The 26,781-nt window shown below is 41.9% G+C and overlaps 1 protein-coding gene and 1 pseudogene across 1 annotated transcript in view; one reads left to right on the top strand and one right to left on the bottom strand.

The window, feature by feature from the left end:
* Positions 1 to 26,781, bottom strand: part of TBC1D1 (TBC1 domain family member 1) — a 225,209-nt gene that overhangs the window by 151,239 nt on the left and 47,189 nt on the right.
* Positions 17,910 to 18,394, top strand: LOC102280413 (dynein light chain 1, cytoplasmic-like; annotated as a pseudogene).

Here is a 26,781-nt window from a genome sequence, read left to right as displayed (position 1 = left end):
AAAGAGGAAACTCAGAAACTGGAAGAGTTGCTCATTGACTAAACTTGATCATAATTTCCCAAATAAGCCTGACACTGCTGCCCTTTTGCCATGTTCCTCCTTTGAAAAGGAGCAAGGGGCAAGGACAGCAAAACCTCCTCAGAGTCCAGGAGGAGATGCTGGCAGGCTCCTCTCCCACACCTGAAACGTGGAGGGCACAGAAGTCGGAAACTTGCAGGAGCATGACCCCACTCTGCAGCCTGTTCCTCCCCACCACAAGACCCGGTTAAAAACAGAGTCATTGTCATACCAACTCCGGGAGGAAACTCAACTTGGTTTCAAGAGAATGAGAACCATTTTGCACTTGGTAACTCGGATGCTGACAGCAGTTACAATGTGTTTGGTTTGATTGTTTCTCCCACAACACTATGCTATTCTGGGACACCAGCTGAGCGTCCTACAATTCAACTCAATTCTGACATTATCTACTCCCACCCTAACTTCAGACACCAATTGCAAGTCCAGGTTGTCACCTGTGCTTCTGACCAACTGGTTATAGATTGGAGGTTCCTGCAACCCCTCCTTGGCTTCAGTTAATTTGCTGAGTGGTTCACAGAACTCAGAGAAACATCTGACTTACTAGAGCATCAATTTATATAAAAGGATGTAACTCAGGAACAGCCAAAGGAAAGAGAAACACAGGGCAAGTTATGGGGAAATGGGTGAACCTCCCATGCTCTTTCTAGGCACACTACTCTCGTCAAATCTGTTACCTGTTAATCAACTTGGAAGTTCTTCAAATCCCATCCTTCTGGGGTTTTATGGAGGCTTCATACACAGGCATGATTGACCTCTTCATTGGCCTTTGGCCATTGTAATCATTCTCCCCCTCCTCTCTCTTCTGTAGAGTTCAGGGGGTGGGACCTTCTAATCGCAAGGTTGGTTCCCCTAGCAACCAGCCTCGATCCCTAGAGGACCTAGGGTCTTTCCAAAAGTCACCTTATTAACATAACAAAAGACACCTTTATCACTCTCTAAACAGGAAATTCCAAGGGTTTTAGTGGTTCTGTGTCTGGAAAGGTGGACAAAGAGCAAAAGTAAATTGCTTATTATAAATCACAATATCACAGCAACTGATCAAGAATTTATTCAGTTTGTGAATATTCCTTAGCACCTATGGAGTACAGCAACACGTGTCCTAACAAGGAATAGCAAAAATGATCAAACCCGAAGCATGCCCTGAATATGCATAGGAAGTAGCAGGAGAGAGTGAACAATGTCAAGGGAAGGGCCCAAGTGAAGCTCCGTGGAGTTCCAAAGGAATGAAAAATAACTTCTGGCCACAAAGGAAGAACCAGCGTCCTGACAGAAGACATCAGGACTTCTATGGATGATGATGAACGAGTGGGTTTTCCACTGGCATGAAGGATTGATGTTCATCTCTGGAAATCAAGCCATACCAGGACAGATAGGATAGAAGTCAAAGCTCACACTGCAGAAAGAGCATTTTAGTAAATGGCAGTTTGGAGGTGTGTAGTCATGCCTCTCTGGCATAAAAGTTTGTTTCCAGAAAAAATATTTTCAAAGGATACTAGCAAATCCAGAAATGTCATGAAAAAAGTGTCTCCTTATGAACTGAAAACATACGTCCATGAAAAAAAGCTCGTATATGAATGTTTTCACAGTAGCATATTGTAATGGCTAAAAAGTCGAAACAACCCAAATGTCCATCAACTGACAAATGGATAGTGTGCCCACACAAAAGAATATTATTTGGCCATAAAAAGTGATAAAGTACCAATGCATGCTACAACATAAATGGACCTTGAAAACATTATACCACATGAAAGAAACTAGACACAAAGAACTATATATTGTATGCGGTGGTGGTGGTGGTGGTTTAGTTACATAGTAGCGTCCAGCTCCTTGCAATCCCATGGGCTGGGGCCTGCCAGGCTCCTCTGTTCATGGGATTTCTCAAGCAAGAATACTGGAGTGGATTGCCATTCCTTTCTCCAAGGGATCTTCCCTACCCAGGTCTCCTGCATTGCCGGATTCTTGACTGACTGAGCGGCCATGCTGAGACATATATTGTATGGTTCCATTTATAAGAAATTTTCAAATAGACAAATCCAAAAAGACAGAAAGTGGATTTGTGGTTTACAGGGATTGAGAGGAAAATGAGGAGAGATTGCTAATGATTATGGATTTTTTTTTTTTGAGGTGATGAAAATACTTTGGAATTAGACAGTGGTGATGGTTACACAATTTTGTGAGTATACTAAAGCCCCAAATTCCATGGCCTGTGAATTACAGCTCAATTTTTTAAATCCCTCTATGTGATGATGGTTTAATGACTTATATAATGTTTAATGGTTTAGATAAATTAATTTCCTGAGCTTGTATAACAATGGAACCTATACTTCAAAGGGCTAATTTCAGAATTAAATGAGATACATATAAAGCACACAGCCTGAATCCTTGCACATAGTAGGTGCTCAGGAAATGTCAGCTGATGTTGGGGGGTGGGGTGGAGGAGGAGAAAGAGGCGAAGAGAGGAAAGAAGAAACTTGAGCGATGGCAGCCGTAACTGTTGTAGCTTAATGATGGGTATAAGTAAGTCTTAGTCTCTCAGTCGTATCCGATTCTTTTCGACCCCATAGATACTGTAGCCTGCCAGGCTCCTCTGTCCGTGGGATTCTACAGGCAAGAATACTGGAGTGGGTAGCCATTCCCTTCTCCAGGGGATCTTCCCAACCCAGGAATCAAACCTGGGTCGCCTTCATTGCAGGCAGATTCTTTACTATCTGAGCCAGCAGCGAAGCCAATGATGAGTATGTGTGATGGTTAATTTTCATGTGTCATTAAGAGCTGCCCAGACAGCTGGTTGACATTATTTCTGGGTGTGTCTGCGGCATTCGAGTTAAGAAGGTCACCCTCACCAATGTTCGGTAGACATTATCCCCTCCATTGAGGTGCTGAATAGAACAGAAAGGTAGAGGAAGGAGGAAAGCGCTCACTCTCTCTCTCTCTCTCTCTCTCTCTCTCTCGCTCTCTCGCTCTCTCGCTCTGCCTGAGCTGAAACCTCCATCTCCTCCTGCCCTCAGACCTCAGTGCTTCTGGTCCTCAGGCCTTTAGACTCAGACCAGGATATACTTACATCATCAGCCCTCCCAACTCTCAGGCCTTCAGACTTGTACTGAAATACACCACTGGTTTTCCTGGTTCTCCAGCTTGCAGACAGCAGATCATGGGGCTTCTCAGGCTCCATAACCACGTGAGCCAGTTCCTATAATAAATCTCCCCTTATATAGCTCTCTAATATACCCTATAGGTTCTGTTTCTCCAGAGAAGGCTAATACAGCGTGACTACTATAAATACAGAAATAGAACACAAGTGATGGGCTGGAGATCTCACGCTCATGGCTGGGTTTATAGACAAACACTTGAGAGTAAAGAAGAGATTGTGTGTTAGCCAAAACTAATTCTGGGACAGGTGGGCCCCCCAACATCTCTCAATATTTTCCTCTCCCTTTTTATGGGTTGCTATGTCTAGCAGTATGACTGTGCTCCACTTGTTACTTTCACTCTATAAGGCATACCGTGAATCGTCCAAGTTTTGCTGGTAAATTCCCGTCATTCTGGGCAGAGACTTGGTGTGCACAAGCATTACTAGCCTGTCACACTTTCAGAAAGTTCAGATATTCCTTCCTAAGAGATGGATTCTGCTCACTCACACTGCTCATCCATCATTTCTCTTCCCTGAACATCCTGTGTGTCATTACCTATTGACAGCTCTTGCTTTTTCTCAAGCACAAACATGTACTCACATTTTAAATGATTCAACATAGGGTCTCTGGGTGGCAAGACTGAATATCTGAAGACCAGCCTCAGAGCAAAGGATGCTCAATAAACTGGTGAATGAATGAAAGAAAGTACAGAGTGGAAGAATAAATCTTGTGCAAACATTTAGATTTAGACAACAAATTCAGGGGAAAGGCTGAAGAACACTCTACTTTGATAGAGCTGTGTCAGTGTTTAAATTAAGGTCTCTAACGTTATGTTTTGATTTTGTGCATCAAGTTGTAGTTTCTTATTAGCCAGAGTAACAACAAACAAATTTAAAAGAACATTTTTAAATTTCTTAAGCGCCAGTCACCTTCACTACATTGCAAAATTAAAAGCTGGTTGAGAATTCCCTGGTTGTCCAGTGGTTAGGGCTTTCCTGGTAGCTTATACAGTAATAATGTGCCTGAGATGCAGGAGAACAGGGTTTGATCCCCAGGTTGGGAAGATCCCCTGGAGAGGGAATTGGCAACCCACTACAGTATTCTTGCCTGGGAAATCCCTTGGACAGAGGAGCCTGGTGGGCTACAGTCCATGGGGTTACAAAGAGTTGAGCACAAATGAACAACTAACATTTTCTTTTTCTTTCCAGTGGTTAGGATTCTGTGCTTCCACTGCCAGAGGCTTGGGTTCAATCCCTGGTCAGGGACTGCATGCTATGCCAGAAGGTCAAAAAAGAAAAAAAAGCTGGCTGAAGCCCTGCTAGAAATTCTAAGTCTTGCAGTGTAAAAAGGGAACCACTGAACTTGTAACTCTAGAGCTGTATGGTGAACCAGACAGTAACAAATCCCTCCAAGAATAAAGCTCACATCAGTGAACTTTCTCAAGATGCCTTTTTTTCTCTCAGTACTCAGCAGTCTAATTAAAACAGAAACTTCCTTTATGACACAAAGTTCTCTCTTCAGTAGAAAGAACAATCAATATGTCATTGTGACATTTCACAACTAGCTAAATTAATATATTTTGCTATTTAAATTTCTGTTCCCATCTCAATATTTTCCTTAATATATGCAGTAACTGTGTTCACTTTTTAGCTGGTAAGGCATTCCAAAAATAGAAACAGTGTTTTTCTATTTTTAGCTCAGTCTGTAAAGTTTAAGCAAATAATCTTCTTTCCAAAGTACTCCACACACATGTTTCAAATTCATGGAAAAACCCAGTGGCAATGAGCTCATAAAAGAAAACAGTGAAAAGTTGGAGTCAAAAGATTTTTGATATCCTCACCCTGTGTTACAACTCAACATAGACACTCAGCTTCCAACTCAGACATTTTAATTATAATTTCTAATAGGAACATGAAAAACACTACTTAGTACAGCACTAATTACACTGAAAAATAACTTCTTTTTCTACACTAAAAGTTATGTTTCTCCTTAAAAAGTAGACTAAAAACCATCAGTTCCTACTTCCTGGTCAAATATATTAGTGAATAAAAATCACACCAAGACTTCCTTTCCCCCTTTTCTCATACTAAATCATAATTTCCTTTTTCCTCCCAAAAAGGCCGTTTACTCTGTCCTTGATTAGAATGACTTCCCACTTGTAAAATGATGTGTTTGTTCACTTTCATCCATTTAAACGTGTCATCTTTCAGTCAAGCAATCGAACTCCTTATTATTTGCCCAACTAAGTTGAAAACTTATGCTCACACAAAAGCCTGCATACCAATGTTTATAGCAGCTTTATTTCATAATTGGTGAACGAATAAATAAACTGTGGAATATATTGACAATGGAATATGATTCAGTGTTAAAAATAAATGAGTGATGAAGCCATGAAAAGACATGGAGGAACCTTAAATATACATTACTAAGTGAAAGACATCAATCTGAAAAGGCTACATACTGTATGATTCCAACTATATGTGATACTCTAAGAAAAGCAAAACTGTAGAGGCAGTAAAAAGATCCGTGGTTACCAGGGGCTGAGGATAGGAGAGAAGGGGCGAGTAACCAGGGCACAGATGATTTTTAGGCAGTGATAATACTTTGTATGATACTATAGTGATGAATGGCTCAGCAATAAAGAATCCACCTTCAGTGGTTCAATCTCTGGGTCGGGAAGATCCCCTGGAGAAGGAAATGGCAATCCACTCCCATATTCTTGCCTGGGAAATCCCCTGAACAGAGGAGCCTGGTGGGCTAGAGTCCCTGGGGTTGAAAAGAGTCCGACATGACTTAGCAACTAAACACAACACAACAACATAATGATGAGTACAAGTCATTATATATTTGACCAAACCCATAGAATGTACAACACTGAGAGTGAATCCTAATGTGAATTCTGGACGTCAGGGGACAGTGGTGTGTCAGTGAAGGTTTGCCAATTGTTATAACTGTTTTACTCTGGTGAGGGATGCTGACAGTTGGAGGCAGGGTCATGATTGTATGGGGGCAGGGGCCATATGAGAAATACCACCTGCTCAATTTTGCTGTGAACCTAAAACCAATAAAGAATCTGCTGGCAATGCAGCAGACCCAGGTTCAATCCCTGGGTTGGAAAGATCTCTTGGAGAAGGGAATGGCTACCCACTCCAGTATTCTTGCCTGGAGAATCCCATGGACAGAGGAGCCTGGCAGGTTACAGGCCATAGGGTCGCAAAGAGTAGGACATGACTGGGCGACTAACGCTTTGGCACTTTGCCACTACAACTATTCTTTAAAAACTTTTGAAAAAAATCAAGTTTTAAACATCACTGAAACTTTCTGTCAACGTTCTCAGTGTTTTGTGTGCATGCTCCCATATTTTGGAACAGAACTGCACACCTTGAAAGAGATAAAATGCCTCTTCGTGTCAGAGTCCTATGCCTGGTACACAGGCATGCACCTCCACACAGTCATGCAAAAAAAAAAGTCATATCTGTTTCCTCACCAGGGCTTGAGATTCTGAAAAAGATTCCACCAAGCTATGTATACCAATCCTGGCTCTGCTCAGCCGAGTTTTCAGGTGCACAGGACAAACGTGCTTTCCAGAAGCTAAGATCCACGTGCTACATTCTTAGGTCCACGCCCCTCCAAAAACTCTAAAGATAAAAGGTCTCTCTGGGCTCACTGCTTAGCAAAAGAATGCATAGGTTGTAAAATAAACCAGCACCTGCATCCTGGTCTGTACGCACAGCTGGGGAAGGTACATCACTCATGTTGGCTTTGATAGGAGATGCAAAGTCTGAGAAGATACAAGAAGAAGGAAGTGGCTTCTCTTTTCTATTCGTGTTGGAATCACCTTCCGTTTCTCAAATGCGTATCAGTGGAGAATCCTAAAATATGGCTCTTGTCATCCAGAGTTTTTCAAACACAGTACAGGTTATGCTTTGGGGGAAGTGAAGATGGATTCAACCTTCAGATGAGGGTCAGGATTCATCTTAAATGGTCAGAATGAATTGCACCCAGCCCTTGGAGCCTTTCTGTCTGTGCAGGGAGTGTGGTTTTGGAGACAGCCCAACAGGAGGAACAGGGCGTTGGTGTCCAGGTGTGCGCAGCTAGCTTCCACCTGCTCACGACTGGCTGTGTGACCTCAGGCAGCTATCATTGCATTTCTGGACCTGTTTGCACCTTGTAAATTTTTAAAATATAATTTTAGTGTATGTGCTGCCAAAGCAAGCACTTTTAAAATATAATTTTAAAATTTTATTTTATCTTTGATTCACGCCACTTGGCATGTGGGATGCTAGTTTGCTGACCAGGGACTGAGCCCACGCCCCTTGCCTTGGGAGCATGAAGTCCCCACCTTGTAAATTTTTGGAGGTTGGGTTCCTTCTAAACTTCCCTTAGGAATGCGATGGAATATATTCTAATTTAAATGCCCATGGTGGGTTTGTGACTGGCAGCCTTAGCTCAGGGTCAAGGTAGAACGGAAACATACCTGCTTCGCAATCTCAAGGTCATAATTGGAAATTTCCAACTTAGAACATTTGCAAAACCTACAGTTAGTTTACCTCAGGGGAGAAGATGACAAAAAAGAATGCCTACAACACAATGGCAGGGGTCACCTGCTTCCTGTCTGAGGTACCCTTCTCCAAGGTCAAGGGTCAGGAAGGAACAACACCCACTGAGCCCTTATTACATGCCATGTGTTTTCATATATTCTCATGAACCCTCACAACTCCAAAGCCCTGGGGGCTGGACCTCCCAGAGCCTGGGGGGTCAGACCTCTCCCTGCAGAACTGTAGGGGCAGAACTTCTGCCCCGCTGTGTCCAGAAGGTGAGACCTCTGTCCCAGTGGGACTGGAGGGCAGAGAATCAAGCCAAAGGGGCTTGTTCTAAAGCATTAAGGCTTTAGATCTCATGGAGTTTGCCTGGTGTCTTGGACTTACTTGGGCCCTATCAACCCCTTTCTTCTCTCTGATTTCTCTCTTTCAAAACAGCGTTGTCTATCCTATGCCTGTCCCATCACTGTTCTTTGGAAACACATAACTTGCTTGATTTCACAGGTTCATGGCTGGAGAGAAATTTGTCTCAGGATGAGTCATACCTCGAATATCACCCATGTCTGATTTGGGTGATATTCAGATGACACTTTGGACTTTTGAGTTGACAGTGGGATGTAATAAATGAATTTATTACAAAAGACATGAATTTGGGGGCATCAGGGACAGAATGCTACGGAATGAATTGTTTACATACTCCCCACATTGCTATGTTAAAACCAAATTCCCCAGGGTCTCTGGGGGTGATTAGGTCGTGAAGGTGAAGCCCTCATGAATGGGATTAATGCCCTTATAAAAGAGACCCCAAAGTGATCTTTCTTCCCTTCCACCACATGAGGTTACAGCAAAAAGCCTGTCGTCTATGAACCAGAAAGCCAGCTCTCACAAGACACCAAATCTTCAGCTAGGATGTCTCAGCCTCTAGACCTGTGAGAAATAAACTGCTGCTGTTCATAAGTAACTCAGTCTGTGGTATTTTTGTTACAGCAGCTCGAATGGACTAAGACTAACAATAGTAGTAGAACATGTGTATGGAGTGTCTACTGTCTACCGGCCACTGCTAACACTAGCAAACCTTTGACGTGCATTCATTAAGGATCAGGCATGGTTCTAAGCATCTACAGTGCACGAGGCTGGGACCAGGATTACTCTGCTTCTGATGGCAAACTGAACAGGTAAAACCAGGATACAGGCTGAAACACTATGCCAACCTAACCACTTTACTACCCTAATTATTATCTCAAAACTAAGATGCAGGCTGTTATTTATTGTTTTGCAAGCAAGGAAGTAGAAGTCGAGCAAGGTAAAAATCAATCCTTCACCCAAGGTCTTACTTGGTTAGAGCTGAGGCTGTCTTTGCAATGTCAAGAAAGCAAATGGCCCTAAGTGCTATCAACACAGGACTCTGTGCTCTAAGATTTCGGGGATCTAGTCTGGCCAAGAAAGGTTCTGGGGAGAGTTACCAGCTTGCAGCCAACAGGCTCTGTCAAGGGCAGAAGTTTTGGAGCCAGGGGCTGAGCCAGTGCCAACTAGGCTAGGGGGAGGTGGGCTTGAAATGGCAGCAAATTTTAATGAATCAACAATTGAATGAGAGAGGAAGGGAGGGAAAAGAGGCTAGTTCTCTTTGAGTCTGAGGGAGAAGGGCCCTTTCTGAGGGTACAGCGGGGCCAGGGGTTAGTAAGAAGGAAGAGAGGCTGCAGTGGGCTGCCCCACGAGGCCACCTGACCTGAACCCAGGGCAAACCGGGGATTATGCGGCTGCATGTGGGGGAGGCTGGAGCAGCGGCCCTTCCTGTGAAAAGCTGGCCTGACTGATGGGCTGGGGAACCTCATCTCCCAGTGCCCAGGAAATTCAGCTGGATGCAGTGTGGCCCCTGCACAGCTTAATGAGAACCTGATTCTTGGATTGGGTATATCTGTGGGTCCAGAAAAAGGTTTCCTTACGTGAAAAACATCACCCTGCCCTTCCCCTCCATGGGCCCACAGCTGGCCAAATCTGAGAAAGTAGCACAGAGCTCCTCGACGTCAACAAACTCTGCTTTATAGTTTCAGCCCAACAAACAGTGATTTCAGGTATCTGACTATGGCCCTCCATGTGCACAGCAAGGGAACTTAAGCCACTGAAATATCCATGAATTCACACACAGTCACTTGATAAATACTACGGCGCACATTCACACAGCTGTCCCTAGGGATGCCACAGTAAAGACGCTGCCTGTGCCCAGAGGAATGTCATAGGGTCCAGTAGGCCCACAGAAGCAGCAAACAGGACACAGCATGACCAAGTGAGAAGTGCTGTTAGAAGGAAAAGGCACGGTGCTAAGAGAGCATACAGAGAAGCCTGTAACCCAACCCTGGGGAAGGGGCACCCTCTAAGACAGCTGAAGGGTTTAAGAACACACCCGAAGGCCAAGTGAAAACTAGCCACTGGGGGATAAAAGGGGAGGAAGACGATCCCTAAACTGCTAAACTGCAAAGGGGTAGACGTTGATACTGGACTTTTTATTACATATAGCATTCTTATTTTCTAAGGTGTTTTTTAAAAAATTATAAAATACATCAAAACATTAAATAGAATAATATGACAGATACTTAGGTAGATACTACTAGTTTTAATAATTTTAAATATTTTGTATATGTGTGTGTGTGTGTGCATAGGGCTTCCCAGGTGGCTTAGTGGTAAAGAATCCACCTGCAAAGCCACAGACTTGGGTTTGATCCCTGGGTTGGGAAGATCCCTTGGAGAAGGAAATGACAACCCATCCCAGTATTCTTGCCTGGAGAATCCCATGAACAGAGGAACGTGGTGGACTATAGTCATGGGGTCGCATGGGGTCGCAGAGTTGGATACAATGACTAAACAGCAGCAGCAGCAAAAATAGATATTTTTTAAAAGAAGTAAAATGTTACTTTTAGAGCTCTTCTCCTCCATCCCCAAAGGTAACTATCATCCTGCACTGGGTATAACTTTCCCTATGTTTTCATTTATTGATACCATAGGTATCAATCCACAAACAATAGAAAGTAGCATTTTGTGATTTTTGAAGTTTTTCCTACATGGTATCATAGTATATACATTCTTTTAGGAATTGCCTGTTTATATTCAACATTGTGTTATTCTAACTGCTGAATAATATTCAATTGTATTAAGTTGCATGATTATTACACAATTCTCTCTTCCCTTTTTGATGGACATTTAAAGTTTTACCTCACCTCCCACCTTTTTTTTTTTCCTTGCCATAACAGTAAACATCCTTGTACTTGTCTCCTTGTGCACATTCCATGATGTATGCCTAGAAATGGCATTGCTGGGTTAAGGGTATTCTCATCTCCAGCGCGACTGCACACGGCCGTAATCTGCTGCAGAACCACTGTGCCAATTTACATTCCCACCTACATGCTTATGTTCCTGTTTCCTCATGTCCTCACCAATCCTGATGTTAACAAGCTCTTAAATTTTGCTAATCTAATGAGTGCGACATGTTATTTTCTCCCTTTAATCTGCCTTTCCCTAGTTGCTAGTGAGTAGTCCACCTTTTTATATGTCAAATGGCTATTCAGGTTTCCTCTGCTCATTGCCTCTTCACATTGTCAGGCCATTTTCTACTGGGTTGTCTTTTTAAAAGACTGGTTTGTAGAAATCCATTAGATATTCTGGATATTAATTCTTACCAATTGTTGTTTGACTTGACAATTACTCAGAAACAATACTGTTAAGAGAATCAGTTAAAAGATGAGTGTAGTCTCTTAAATATGGGTACCTTCAACCAAACGATTTTTATTGACTTTAGCAGAGGATCTGGCTTGTATTTTCTTAATGGTTTCATATCTCATGGCCTAGGGCAGCATATGCAAACAGATGTTTAAAAAGAAGAGTTCACGTTCATTGCTGAAGAGGTACCTACATTAAATGATTAACTACTGTCCTGGAAATGTTAAAGACCCTCAGAGAAGCTGCAAGCCCTATGATGACCACAGACACACTTTAAATTAAAGACCAGATTATCATTTGATTTGGGGTGATTTTCTAAATGTTTTCATTTTTGTTCAAATTTTGTTTAATGTGTTTTCTTGAATTCAATTTAGAATTTGACTTTTTATCATACCTCATAACAATCCTGAAAAAGTCAGTAATAACATAACCAAAAATTATCACAACTATTAACATCCTCATAACTAAATCCAAAGACTGGAAAGTTATCATCCTCTTAAATCTCTTTATTTACAGGTGATGAAACTGAAGTTTGAGAGGCCAAGAAAGTTACTCATTCATTCATTCAACAAATATTTATTAAACTTCTACTCTAACAAATATCATTTAGGTGCTTACTATGTATTAAGCTAAGAATTTCATCTAAATTTAGATATTAAATATTTAAACAGAATTTAGACATATTTAGTGTCTCTGATGATGACTTTAAGAGGTAAAATTTTGGAAGTTAAATAGCTTGCATAGTCTGTAGTCCATCAGTGAAGGAGGCAAGATTAACACCCCAGGATTCTGATGCCAGCAGGGCTTCCAACCTTGTCATAGGATATGCCTACGGTGCTTGCTCTGAGTTTGAAACACAGAGATATGCATCCTACAGGAAAACAGGGCCCTGGCATTCACACAATATCATATCCTCTTTCATAGATGAAATTCAGATCTTCTGGTGAAGCGGGCAATGGATAGAGGATGGGCAGGAGCCTATGCCCTCAGGTAATAGAAACGCATCCTTGTGTGGGCCATTGAGCCAAGACAAAGATTACTAATGTAGAGAACCCACCGTGGAATCAGCTCTGGGAGAAGAGTAAGTACTTAGTCTTCTTGGTGAGCCAATCAGACAAGAGCCCCCATGAGGGGCTCATAGTCTAGTAGAGGAGACAAGCTATAAGCATATCAGGGAACCAGTGAAATAAATAATTACAAAGTGTGGTTAAGGGCCATGAAGGAAGGGAACAAGGTAATGTGAGAGAAAGGCTTGTGGGCAAGGGACTTATTTTAGAATGTGTAGTCAACAGGCTTCTATTAACACTAAAACGGAGACCCATGTGAGTTAGCCATAGCACGAGTTGGGAGAAAAGCACGTGCAAAGGCTCTGTGAAAGGGAGGCAAAAAGTATCTCTGTGAGTACCACAGGGAGAGTCAGGTAGCAAACGGCTTGAGATAAAAGCAAGGGACAGATTACTCAAAGCCCTGAAGGCTACGGTAAGGAGCTGGAATCTACTCTAAATATAATGGGGAACTATTGGTGGGTTAAGTAGTGGAATTACGTGATTAAATCCTTTACTCAGTCACTCTGATCATTAAATGGAGAATGGAATACTGGGGTCAGAGATGGGAACAAGAGACCAGTTCGCTAGTTAGGAGGCCATCATGACGGCGGCTTGGATTAGGATGGTGTCAGTGAAAGTTGACAGAAGCAGATGGATTCAAGACATATTTTGGAAACAGAACCAACAGGGCTTACAAATGGATGGACGGTAGGGTATAAGTGAGAGAGAGAAATCAAGGATGACCTTTAGATTGAAAAAAACTGTGAATAAGGAACTGCTTACAATTACTTCTCCAGTGTTTTATGATCTGTCTTGAATTTTTTAACTTCACAGACTTCCAAGGAGAAATGTGAGGGGGACAGAAGGTCACAACACAGTGATTCTTCTACAACGAACGGTATGGCGGTCTGGGACTGAGACCCTGTATCTCTTCCAGAGGTCAACTTTGTGCATCCTTTAGTTGGGAAGGCATCTGGACCCGTGGCCTCTGGCTGCTTCAAGTGGTCCTTCAGCAAACACATCCAGTTAGCTGTTTGTGAAATGAGATATTCAGAGACATAACTACCACCTGCTTTTTAGTAGCAGCAAAAAAACTACTCACACACGCAATAAATACCAACTCCTGATCTAGAAAGCTCACTAAATTCTAGAATTCAGCAACCACGGAGTAACTCTGTAGGCTTCTCCAGTTATGTAGACTGACATTAGACACATACCAGAATTTTGTATAGAATCCCAGGCTGTTTGTAAAGCTCCTCTAACTTTGAACACATTAGAAGCAACATGAGAATTCATGCATATTATTTAACCACGCAGATAATTTAAGATAATCAATGTTAGTCCAAGTTGCAAATATGTTTCCTATTTTTTTTTCTGGCATTCCACTTCACTCTCCATCTTCTCTTAATTAGCACCTTTGGTTTCTAGGACCTCCTTAAGGCTTCTATCTGATTCTTGCAAGACTGGAAAGAGCTGACAAGGGAAGCTCTTGACCTGACCCTGGCCGTTTCACCTTTATCCTTTGTTGTTGCCTGTCTCCTGATTTCTCTGCAGGAGCAGACCTTGTTCATACCTCATCCAAAGTAGGAGCCTGGGTCTGGAAACAGGGTAGAACCTGGGGACAGCTCCGGGAGAATAAGAAGGAACATGACCCACTTTATATTTACGTAGAATGTTCATTAAAGCAGAAATTGTTGTGGTAATAACTAACTCATGTAGCTGGAGCATGACCTGGGAGCCGCAAAGTGGGCAGGCTCAGGTTGGACAAAGCTGCAAAGGGGTCTCAGCACAGCTTACTGTGAGCCTGGGGACTCGGGCAAGTTTATTTAACATCCAAGCCCTATTTCCCAATCATAAAATGGAGGTAACACCCATCCTGCAGGCATTTGAAGTGATCAAAAATACTTAGGTAAAGTACAGGGCAACCAATCAATAAACAGCAGCATTTATAGCACTTCCTAATTTATAATGAACTTTTGCATACACGGTTTCACTTCTTACTAACCTGACTAAATCCAAGTCTTCCAATTTTGGCTAAAGCAACACCCCAGTGTTCTTCTAACTGTGAAGGGCCAAATATTTTCACCCTGACTTCCCTCTTGTGCTGACTTTGATTATTGGGAGCAGAAATTTAACACTTAGTGTTAGAGTCATAGAGCCTTGTCTAGGCTCAGTAGTGACATCATAGGTGGTAAAGTCTGGGCACAGGATATAGAGGTGTGGTGATGGCCACACCCATTTGCCAACCCTCTTCCAACCCAGTCCAGCCTCTTGATTCATAGCAGCAAAGGGTCACTTCTGTTTCTAAGGCTTAGAGGTAAGTTGAAGGCAGCTTTGGTGGGAGTTCTTTCAGTTCAGTGATAAACATGCTTGTTCTCCAGTGCATTCCAGGAATCTTTGACCCATCACCACACGTGTGTCTGTATTTGAGTCTATAGTCAAATATATACCTGTTTCTTTGCATAAGGCCCATTTCAAAGGCAAAAGGCATTGAAAGGTATTAATAGAACTCTTACTTCTAACCCAAAACAACTAGCTAGGAAGTGAGAGTCATGATCTGGACCTGGTGTATTGTCGAGTGACTGATTAAACAGCAACATGGAGCATGTGAACTCAAGTACCATTAGAGGTCAGGCAGCATGTGTATACATGTGAAACGCCAGGTGGAAGGCAACAGGGAGCGGGGAGGCTAGCGAACAGAGTGTACATGCCAATCCGAAGGCATTCAAATGGAATTGCTTTGCTTCAACTATGGTTGACAAATTTAAAGTCTACAGGCTGCCCATCTGCCACCTTGCACCACTGTACCACTAATAGAACCTTTGCTAATTGCTTTCATTCAAAATATTTTGACATTCTTTTTTTTTTTTTTTTACGATTTATCGTATCAGCTCCTTTTTATTTTTACAAGATTTGCTTCTAAGATACTTTATGTAAATGTTTTCTTATGTCTAAATACAGCTTCATGCAAATAGGGTTTACGACCAAACAGCTAATATAGCTACCCATTCTTTTTTCTTTTTGGCTGTGCTGGGTCTCAGTTGTGGTATGTGGGATGTTTAGCTGTCACACAAGTGCTTAGTTGGGGCATGCAGGATCTCATTCCCTGACGGGATTGAACCCAGGCCTCATACATTAGGAGTAGAATCTTAACCACTGGACCACCAGGGAAGTCCCTACATATTCAGTTTTTTTAAAAATAGCCTTAAAACTGTTCTCTAAATTTGGGCAAAAATAAAGTAAAAATTTGTTGTTGTTGTCATTTAGTCACTAAGTTGTGTCTGATTGTTTTTTGACCCCATTTTTGCCCGCTAGGCTCCTAGGTCCATGGGATTTCCCAGGCAAAAATATTGGTGTGGGTTGCCATTTTCTTCTCCAGGGGATCTTCCAGATCCAGGGATCAAATCCATTTATCCTGTACTGGCAGGAGGGTTTTTTTTTAACCAGACCCATCCTAAAGAAGGGACAGACTGGTTGTGTCCAGAGGTGTGAAAGCAAATCTAATCCAGGAAAGCTCTCTGGAGGAGGCAGTATTTGAGCTAGGAGAGATGGAAGGAATACTTTTCTTAAGCAAAGGAAAAAAGGAAAAAAAACCTCTTCGGGTAAAACAAACAAAGGTGAGCAAAAAGAGGAAAGCTGGGCTCTTCCAGAAAAATAAACAGTCTTATTTTGTTGCAGAATAGAACACAAAATCTTGGCATTAGAAAGCAAAGTCCAAAAAATCATCTGAGACCAGATGGGCAAGGCCTCTGACTGCCAAACCAAGGAGTTTGGCATTTATTGGCTGGGGAGTGGGAGGTGGACAGGCCAGAAGGCTTCAGAGATAAAATGGCCTGATCAGAGAATGGGTTTTCTAGAAGATACATCTGCCTCTTTGATTTTACAGACCCTTTCTTAAGCATGATTTTTTTCCTAGACAACTTAAATCTGAAAAAAAAAAAAAAAATGTCATTCTTCTCAGCATGTTTTTAAAAGTAAACTTGGTCACCATAAATGTATAGGAGAAAAGGAGACATAGAAACTAGCAGCAAATCCAGCAAACATGCCCATCTGTTTCTGGGACTCTTAGTAGAGATCAGCAAAAATAGCTTTTTAAAAACACGGAACTATGGCTGAAATCATATTTTCCAGCGTAGGTTTCCACTAGTGACTACTTATAATTTTATTTGTCTGGCATTTTCCATAAAATATACCATCACTAGCACACCATGAAAAGCTATCATCTGTTCCATTATAAATGCAAAGAATTAAAAAGGAAGGGTAAGAGGAAGGGAGGAGAGGAGGAAAATGATACATGGCTTGTCAGGAAATGTAAATCAAATGTCAAAATCAACCTTTTCAAAGTAATGATGAAGAAAAAGAAAAACATCAAACAATCTGTTCAGAACTTTTATGAAAAAGTGGTGTAGGGTAAAAGCACAACAGGGTTTGGAGTCGGAAAAGCTCTTTTGGAATCTCCACTCTCTCCTTTTATTACTACCTTCTTGTGATGAGGTAAATTTCCTCCTTTCTAAAATGGTGATATAATTTATTACTTTAATGGTTGTGAGGGATAAAAGCGTCACCCAGTGTCATGGATCATATGTATTTGCCTCTTTCTCTCTTTTGGAAAGTAAGGGATGTGCCTGTTGTATGATGGGGCTGTGGCCATGGGGATTGCACAAAGGCAACAGCTGCTTGAGTTCTCCCAACCTCCAAAGGGAGTCTAAACATCCATTTGGTCAGCTTGGGCCTGCATACAAGGGAGAGAGGCAGTGATGCCAATAACACCAAGGACCAGGTGACAATAATCACTTTGGCTTCACTGTGGCAGGCATCGAGTGACCTCTCTGGGGGGAATTCATGACTGTACTTCCCCTTTCTCTAGATTAGTATTAATTAATATTAAGTAAATATTAAAACTGGTTAGCCCCCTTGAGAATACCATATGAAATTTATCTCATCAGAAGAACGTAGTAATAAAAGGAGAGCGTGGAGCTTCCAAAAGAGCTTTTCCGACTCCAAGGAGGAAAGGCACAGAAGGGAGGTACAGGGGAAAAAAAAAAAACATTTGGAGATTTCAAATGTGTTAAAGCACAGTGAGAATAATCTGCTGGAAACACATTCATTTACAAATATTTATTGAGCACCTATTTGGGCAAGATGCTGTGCAGGCTGTGAGGATATATCTATTAACGAAACAAACAAAAAAATCCCTGCCCTCACAAAACTTATATCCTAGTGAAGAAAGACAATGAACAAAACAATAAATGCACGGTAGATTAAAAGCTCACGAGAAGCACATGCTGTAAATTTTAATCTACACACATGAATAGAAAAAGAGGAGATGCGCCACGGCTTCGGTAGCGACCGCCTCTCTACGCGGGTGGGAGCTTCGCCAGCGCCCCCCACTCCCACCCCAGGAGACCGTTGCAGTCGGCCAGCCCCTGCACCTTGGTAACCATGTGTGACCAAAAGGCCGTAATCAAGAATGCCCATATGTCGGAGGAGATGCAACAGGACTCGGTGGAGTGTGCTACTCAGGCATTGGAAAAGTATAGAGAAGGACATTGCGGCCCATATCAAGAAGGAGTTTGACAAGAAGTACAACCCCACCTGGCACTGCATCGTGGGGAGGAACTTCGATAGTTATGTGACACATGAAACCAAACACTTCATCTACTTCTACCTGGGCCAAGTGGCCATTCTCCTGTTCAAATCTGGTTAAAAGCATGGGCTGTGCCACACACCCAGTGATCCATCCAAAAACAAGGACTGCAGCCTAAATTCCAAATACCAGAGACTGCAGTCTTCAGCCTTGCCTAAGGGAACACCTCCATCTTTGAACCTTTATTGTGTTTTGTACAGGGCATTCTCCATAGTAGTTTGTGGTTATAAAGCAATTAGTAAAACAAAAAAAGAAAAAGAGAAGGTGCAAACTTTGAGGCAGAATCCTCCTGTGTTAACACTGGGGATTCTTCGAATTCTGGCCACACACGACAAATAAAGGGCAAGGATTTTTGTGGAAAAGAGTGACAGCGGAAATTACACGCTGCAGACTAATACGAATTTATCATTCTGAAAAAGAGAAAGGAGAGAAGTGTGTATGTGCATTGGAACCTCTGGGTATTCTGAATTACCTTAAGGAGAAAATTGGGGGAGGGTGCACATTTCCAGCAGCAAGATGGAGAGGGAAATTTCTTTTTTACTTTTTATAATTTCTTAAATTTATCAGATTACAAATGATTCTTAAATTCCTTGGGCTTTACAGTATTTTTCAAATAAATACAAAAATAGTTAAAGAGGGATGAATGAGTTCTCTATGTACTAACACAAAAATCAGCTTGCGATCCATGAAGTGGAAAATCTAAGTTACAGAGCTTTGTAACTTGTGATCACATGTATGTAATACATAGTTTTTTTATAATGGCAACTCCCGTTAGACAACTTATTTATCCCGCCGAAGTCTCAGTGACTCACCTCTGAGCCCTTCCCTTTTTTACCGCCCGCATACAGCATCACTAAGTAATGGCTTCTGTCTTGGAGTGGCCTTCCAAATGTATCCCTTCTTTCCATTCCACAGCTTGTCGCTGTCCTAGGTCAGCTGTCATCACCTCTCACTTGAACAACTGCATAATAAATCTCCTTACTGGCCTCAGTACCTGCACCACAGACTAGATTTGCTTCTCAAAACATCAACCCTCCCTTGATTCTCCAATGACCACTGTGGATCAAGTCCAGTCTTGGCATGGCTTCCAACACTCTTCCAAATCTGGCCTATCCTACCAGCAGTAGGCAATGATTCCTGTCTAATAATGGTTTCCTCCACCCCTCTTTACTAGCTGAACCCTAATTTTGTGCAATTAATGAACAGAGACTCTTGATCTCAGGCTTAGCCCCAAGGGATATGCTATGGGTTGACACATAGCAGGCAATCCACTTTTTTTTTTTTTTTAACTAAATGAACAAATGGTATAAATCAACCATGTTTATACCATTCCTCTTCCCAAATGATTACAATTTTACAAGTCAACATGTAACCCTGTTCTGGCCAATGAGATACTACAAGTATGTCCCATCCTTCCTGTTTGGAACTCACTTGTGCAAAGAGCTACAGCAGCCATCTTGGAACCATGAGGTCACTGAGAATAAGGCTAAAAAAATCGACGTGCTAACTCTGGCAAAATGTAATGAGATGAAAGCTTACGTTATTGATGATATAGATCCAGTGACTCTGGAATTGCTTACCTCCAAATCCTGAGATAAAAGCCTGTGTTGGGACTTCCCTGGTGGTCCAGTGGTTGAGAATCTGCCCTTCAATGTCAGGGATGCAGGTTCAATCCCTGGTCAGGGAACTAAGATCCCACATGCTTCAAGGCATCTGAGCCTATGAGCTGCAACTAGAGCCCCAATGCCATGCTACAACTAAGACCCGTTGAATCCAAAAATAAATACATATATTTAAAAAATAAATAAATAAATAAAATTATAAAATAAAATAAAAGCCTGTGTTATTGATGATCCAGAGTGGTAGATCTAACCACTCTGAAACTGCTTACCTCCAAATTCTTATTAAAGGATATATCAAAATATCTTTATTGCCTTAATTGGACTTTAATATGCCTATGAATCACTTGGAAATATCATTAAAATGAAAATTCTGATTCAGTAGATTTGAGGTGGGGCCTGAGACTCTGCTTCAATAACAGACTCCCAGATGATGCTGCTTTCCAAGGACCACATTTAGAGAAATGAGGCTGTAAACCGCTACAGACTGGACACTCCATTACTTTTAGCTGGGTTGAAAGGTATGAATGCTAAATTTCAGCTAAATTACTTTTACCTGAACTTATCCTTACTGCCCACTGTCCCTCCCCACATCCAAGCTAACTACACTAACCATCCAAACTTCTCAACACATACGAAAAGCCTCCTGGGCCTGCCTCATGCTCATCCTTTACTTGAAGGAGCGCCTGTAGATTTTACCACTATTCCACCCATCAGCCTGGGTCACTTTTTTCACTCATTAATTTTATTTGCACTTACTCCCATATATGTTTCTCTAGGGTATTTTATTTCTCTAGGGTCTGGAGAAGGCAATGGCAACCCACTCCAGTGTTCTTGCCTGGAGAATCCCAGGGACAGGGGAGCCTGGTGGGCTGCTGTCTATGGGGTCGCACAGAGTTGGACACAACTGAAGCGACTTAGCAGCAGCAGCAGCAGGGTCTTTTATTCAAGTAATTATTAAACAATTACAGCGACTTGTTAAATAGACAAGATGATTTTGAAAGACTTGAAATTTAATTGCAAAACTGTTGAATTCCCTGGTAGATTTTATATATTATATTATGGTTGTGTTCCATTTCAGTAGCGTGGAAATTAAAAACCACATAAACAGTGTTCTGTTGCCAGTAATGACATGCATGTGTCTCTCCTTGATTAACGTTTAATTGCACGTGGCACTTCGACAAATTTTTTATCTTCTGATATTAATATGCATCAGCTTGAAACTGAGCTCATAAGAATTTTTCATGCTCACTCTCAGATTACAAACACCATCTCTCTCTTATCTCTCCAAGAAATTCCTACCTGATTCTATTTCATTAATTATCAATACGCTTTTCATAGCACCATGTATTTTTAAAAAATATTACTCTGAAATTTAACATTCATACCTTTCGGCCCATACTTGCCAGAAGAGGCCTTCAGTGACTCGATTAGAATGCAAGTTATGTCGAGTGTCGGGATAGGAGAAGGCTGAAGGAGATGAGTACCGCAGCTGTCACAGACGGCACATCAATCAGCACATGACGGCTGCACACCATCAATCAGATGTGCTGATATGCTTTGATTTCCACTGTAAATGAGCATAATTTATCTGCCGCCCCAATCAAGCCAACACCATCACAAAATCTGTGCAAACAAGGACATCAGGGATAACTGAAAAAGCAGGACTCCAGAGATGGAGGTTTTTATTCAAATTCTACCAATGACTCTGCACAAGAATATCACCTTTCCCTTGCCCCTCACTACCCCGCTTCCCCCACCAAATCAGCAGAACTTAAAGTCACACATGGTAAAAGTGAAAATCCAAACTACTTTATGGGGACTTTCCTGGTGGTTCAGTGGCTAAGACTCTGCACTCCTAATGCAGGGGGTCTGGATTTGATTCCTGCTCAGGGCACTAGATCCCACATGCCATAACTAAGAGCTCAAATGCAGCAACTAAAGATCTTGCGTACCACAGTGAAGATCAAAGATCCTGTGTGCCCCAACTAAGACCTGGAACACTCAAATAAAATTTTAAAAATAAATATTAATAAATAAATAAAACTACCCTGTGACATCCACAACTGATTCAGCAAAGACCAAAACAAAAATCTCAAAGAACAGTGTGAGGACACTGGTATGAATAATCTCAGGGCCCCTGGTATGAGCTGGAAGCCACCAGGCGACAAGTAACCGCAGGCTCTGTGACAGTCTCAGCCTTGCCAACACTGCTAGCGTTGTTGTTTTCCAGGTAAATCTTTCCCACCCTCCTCTTCCTTCAAATTCCACTACATTAATGGCGAACAGTTATAATCCAATGAAAGGATCATTCATAGTCTGAGGACTCTTAGGTATAATATGTAGATTTGTGTCCCGGCAGAGCAGGGTGGCATGGTAAAGTACATATCCATTGTCATCTGAATCTGAACTTCATGTTAATATTCTGAAAGCTAAAACTCATAACTTACTGCCTTGCTTGTCTAGACAAAGACTGTGATCTCTTTCTAGATCTTCAGTACTTAACTGCTCTTGGACAAATACTATAACCACTTTACAGGTCCTGAGTGCTTTACTGAGCAGATACCCTGAGCTCTTTAAAATATTTATTTTGAACATCCCTTTCAAATACCCTTTTTGAAGTCTGTTAATTTATAACCATAAGGTCCACTTTCCCCTCTTGCTAAGTGTCATTATATCTTGTCTTCTCTAGCTGAGGGTCATGAGGCCCTTCCCCGATTGCTGACCAAATAATTTGATATGTTTTGACATAGGAACGTATCTGTGAAACCAATGCAATTTACCAAATATTTCCATAACCCCCTTAAATTCTTGTGCCCCTTTGCAACCCATTCCTCCTTCTGCCCTATCCCCAAGCAACCACTAAACCACAGATTTGTTTTCTTCACTAAAGATTAGTTTGCATTTTGGGGGTTTTATATAAATGGAATGATAGAGCATATATTCTTTTTATCAGTGAGGGGAGAGCCTGTCTTATTCAGTAAATGATTTTGAGGTTTTCCACACTGCTATGTGCATCCTTTTTATTGTCAATAGCATTTTACTTGCCACCTGTTGATGGACATCCGGGTTGTTTTGAGTTTCTAGGCTGTTTTCCATTTTTGGCTATCACACACAAAGCTGCTAGGGGCATTGGTACACAAGGCTTTGTGGAGACATGTGTTTTTGTTCTCATGTAGATTCCTATTACTGTACTGAAAGTTTGCAAAAACCCGGTAGCACACTTGGCTTGTGGTTCGTGGGCTGAGAAGACAACTAGCTTTGGCAACACCACAACTTCCACTCCACACACCCTCTCCAGACAGCACTGGCCCCCTGCTCCCTCCACGGCTCCCGCTGCAGCCACAGCAACTCGACTTCCTCCTTCTGTGCCAATGCCTCTAATTCTTTTCCTTGACCCTTCAACGCCCTAGTCATGGTCTAGCCTCTCCCTGGCGAAATGACAGACCGGTTTCCTTCCTATTCAGACAAAACAAAGGGATTGTTTTAACAGATTCATATATGGGCTTTTCCAACGTTTCTAATCTATTTAGATTGGCTGTATAACAGTCAAGACACCAAAGCAAGCGCCAGTTAAATTCAAAGTAAGATATTGAAGTGTATCACTTTCACCTATCTTTACGTTACCACTTTAACTGGCACCTTCTTTTAGAAAGCCAGTGTTTCTTGGCATAAACAAAATATTATGGCTTTGTGTCATATTTGTTCCAGCTTCACTGTAGACACGTTGGAAAATTATAATTTTAATGAAGGCCTGTCTTTGTTGTCAACACTCAAAATGTCCACGTTTCCAAATGAATCACAGCTGACTTTTTTTTTGGCTGTAATTCCAAGATGAAATTGTCTCACTGAATCCACATTTAAAAATTTCAGCCCATATCTGTTCACCAGATTCTATCCAAAAGACCTAAAATGTATGCCATTTCACAACTGTGAAATAGAACTGCTACCAGTTTAGGTACCAATATAGCACCTAAGTTTAGACTTACATAAAGGCTTTGTATGGGAATCCTGGATGTCACATTATAATCTTTTGGTATCTGTTCCCTTTTGCGTAGAAACACTGTGGACTGCTTGGTAAGGAAGAAGCATAAGGCAGGGTTCAAAAATTACATACGTAATCTTTTGTAGCAGTAGACCTATGACAACACAGAGCAAAGCAGGCTGGACCAGGGTGCTGGCTTTTGCTCCTAGGTTCTTCCGAGACCACACTGAATACCAGCCCAAGGCTTTACTTTGGGACCAAACTCGATGACCAATTTGGGTCAGCCATGCAACAACCTGAGATATATTTATTAAGATGCACTTAAGTATTTTATTTCGTTTACAATTTTAACATATTTTTTCATGTATTTCTTACAAGTAAGATTTTAAAAAACCAGTCTCACTTTGTTAAAATTCAAATCACTTATTTGAGCCCCAATTCTCTGTCTTTGTGTGTAACTGTCTGACATATAAAAGTCTTAGTTTTGCTTGGCCAACCCCTTCAACCACCAACCCAACAAGGAAAATTAACAGCTACATGCCCAGAATAACTTCCCTAGAGGTCAGTTGAGAATGGGTTGGTTCTAGAACTTTGCTTCTTTAAAATCAGCAAAATACTATTTCAGATAATTTGGGTTTTGGGTTTTTTTAGAGAAAATTTAATTTTTTCTTTTTTCCAAATATATTGAATATAACTTACATACAACATTGTATGTTTAAGGTATACAAATGATTTCAATATAGATAGATAGATAGATAAATGATTACTACAATAAGTTTAGTTAAGACCCATCAAAATTTTTGTTTTCTTAAGAACAGAACACTCTGCAAGCGACATCCTGAACAGGAAGACGTTCCTTTGGCCCTCAAATTGAGACAGGCTGGGACCTGGGACCCCATGCTTCAATGCTGCAGTGCTTGCACCTGGACACATCTCCCCACCAGCGACAAAATACAAAGAAACTGTATGGAACTGTTACAGCCCATAACTGCAGGCATGGGCTATTAGGGCAAATTCTGGACGAAAGATACAAAGAGACCAAAAAGCCCAACAGCCACTTCTGAAGAGCTTGGAGCAAAGCAGGCTACTTACTCTGCATGCCCCCTGCACATAACACCACCTAAGAGGTGGACAAAACACCCAAGGCAGCCCTCCAGCCCGACCCCTGGACACACCTTACCCTCTGCCCATATAAGGAACCAGCTTGCTCCCCACAGTAAGAAAACAAGCAAGGGAACCTATTGTTTCTTCTCCTTCCCTCTGAAGCTGGGGCCCCAATAAACCTTCGCTGAATTTCTTGTCTGGCCTCTAATCAACTTCTATTGATTAAGAAGGCCAAGAACCCTGGTGAGTAACAAAACTTGGTCAAAAGCAGGAGTACCTTCTCTCCAACAAAGCCCAAATTTTGCTTACCCACCAAAATGACACACCCCATTACATCCCTGATTCCTCCCAAGCAAGAAATATTCCCAGTAATAACTAACTAAGCACAAGCAAAGCAAATTACTTACCCTTCATTAGGCAGGTAGCCCCTCTCCAGGAATATGAACCCACAGCAATGCCACGTAACCCAGACTAAGAGTCCAAGTAAAAAATATCTGACTATAAGCTTTACATGTAAATTCTAAGCAACTTCATAATGATGAAGTCCAACCCTGTACAGTTTAAGAAACAATTCTGATCCAAGAAGTCTCTTGAAGAAGAACCTATTTCCAACTGATAAGTGTGGTTATATCTTGGTATAGAATGGGGATTGGGAAGTAGAGGGACTTAACACTTTATACTTTACCCATATCTGAATTATTTGAAATTTTATAATTAGCATTTATTATAATTAAATGTTTTAAATGAAAAAATACTTTCCTTGGTTCTGAATTTTTTTCTCCAGCCCTCCCATATTGGACATAAAGCATTTTTAGGCTGCCTAGCATCAAATGACTGTCTTATTTAGGGAGAAATTCTCAAATAGGTGGCAGCATGGCCCCCTCTGCTGACGGGGGACAAATATTCACACTCTCTCCCTTTCTGGCAATCAACGTTGGCTCTGCCAGACAACCACTCCTGTCTGGGATCTGAACCTCGAAGGGGTAAATTCAGGTCATAGGGTCAGTGAGATCGACTCATAAGGAGGGCAGTGTCACTGAAGTCCAGCGGGGCCACAGCTCACAGCCAGTGGTGGGAGTGTGGCGGACACTGGCTTCTGGTAGCAGGGGTGTCAGAGTGGTGTCCTTAGCAAGTATTCCTGTGCTACAACCTCGGCCATGGTCCCGCCTGCCTGGCTCCCCTTGGTTGCTGCTCATTTGTGAGGCTGGATTATCTTGGTCTTTATGTTGATTCTGAGAACTACCCTATATCCTTTCAATAAATTCTTTTTCTGCTTATGTCAGCCAGGGTTGATTCCTGGAGCCAAGAATTGTGACCCAGAATTTGTCCATTCATTCAGCCAATAAAGTATTTTATTTTTCCCTTTTTTTTTTTTTGGTCATGCCACACAGCTTGTGGGATCTTAGTTGCCAGACCAGGGACCACACCCGTGCCCCCTGCAGTGGAAGTGTGGAGCCCTAACCATTAGACCACCAGGGAAGTTCCCCAACAAAGTATTTAACTGCCTAATATGTGCCCAATACTGTTCTAGGCACAGGGATTCTGCTGTGAACAAAATTAAAATCCATTCGCTCGAGGAGGTTATAGCCCAGAGGATCTCATTTCTTCCTGGCCCTGACCTTCCTTTGCCTTTCTCTGGAAGCCTGTTTTAATTTGATACTACCCCTCTAGCCCTAAGCCAAGCCAAGCCAAGCTGGTTTTTCTCAGTTTCCTTTGACATTAAGAAGCAAGGACATTTTCATGTCCTCCTGGCCTTGCTCTTGAGTTCAGGCCAGAACTATGGTTTTGACACCACGCTCAGTCATTCATGGTCATTTCATAAGCATCTGCCAGCACCTAGACTATTTGAGACACTCTGCTAGGAGTTGAGTCACAATGTTGAAGCAGTCACTGCCCTGAGAGACATTACAGTGAGGCAG

This window comes from Bos mutus, chromosome 6 (assembly GCF_027580195.1).
Source record: "Bos mutus isolate GX-2022 chromosome 6, NWIPB_WYAK_1.1, whole genome shotgun sequence".
Taxonomy (NCBI): domain Eukaryota; kingdom Metazoa; phylum Chordata; class Mammalia; order Artiodactyla; family Bovidae; genus Bos; species Bos mutus.
Note: the sequence above shows the minus strand (reverse complement) of the source record. Positions and strands in the feature narration are given on the sequence as shown.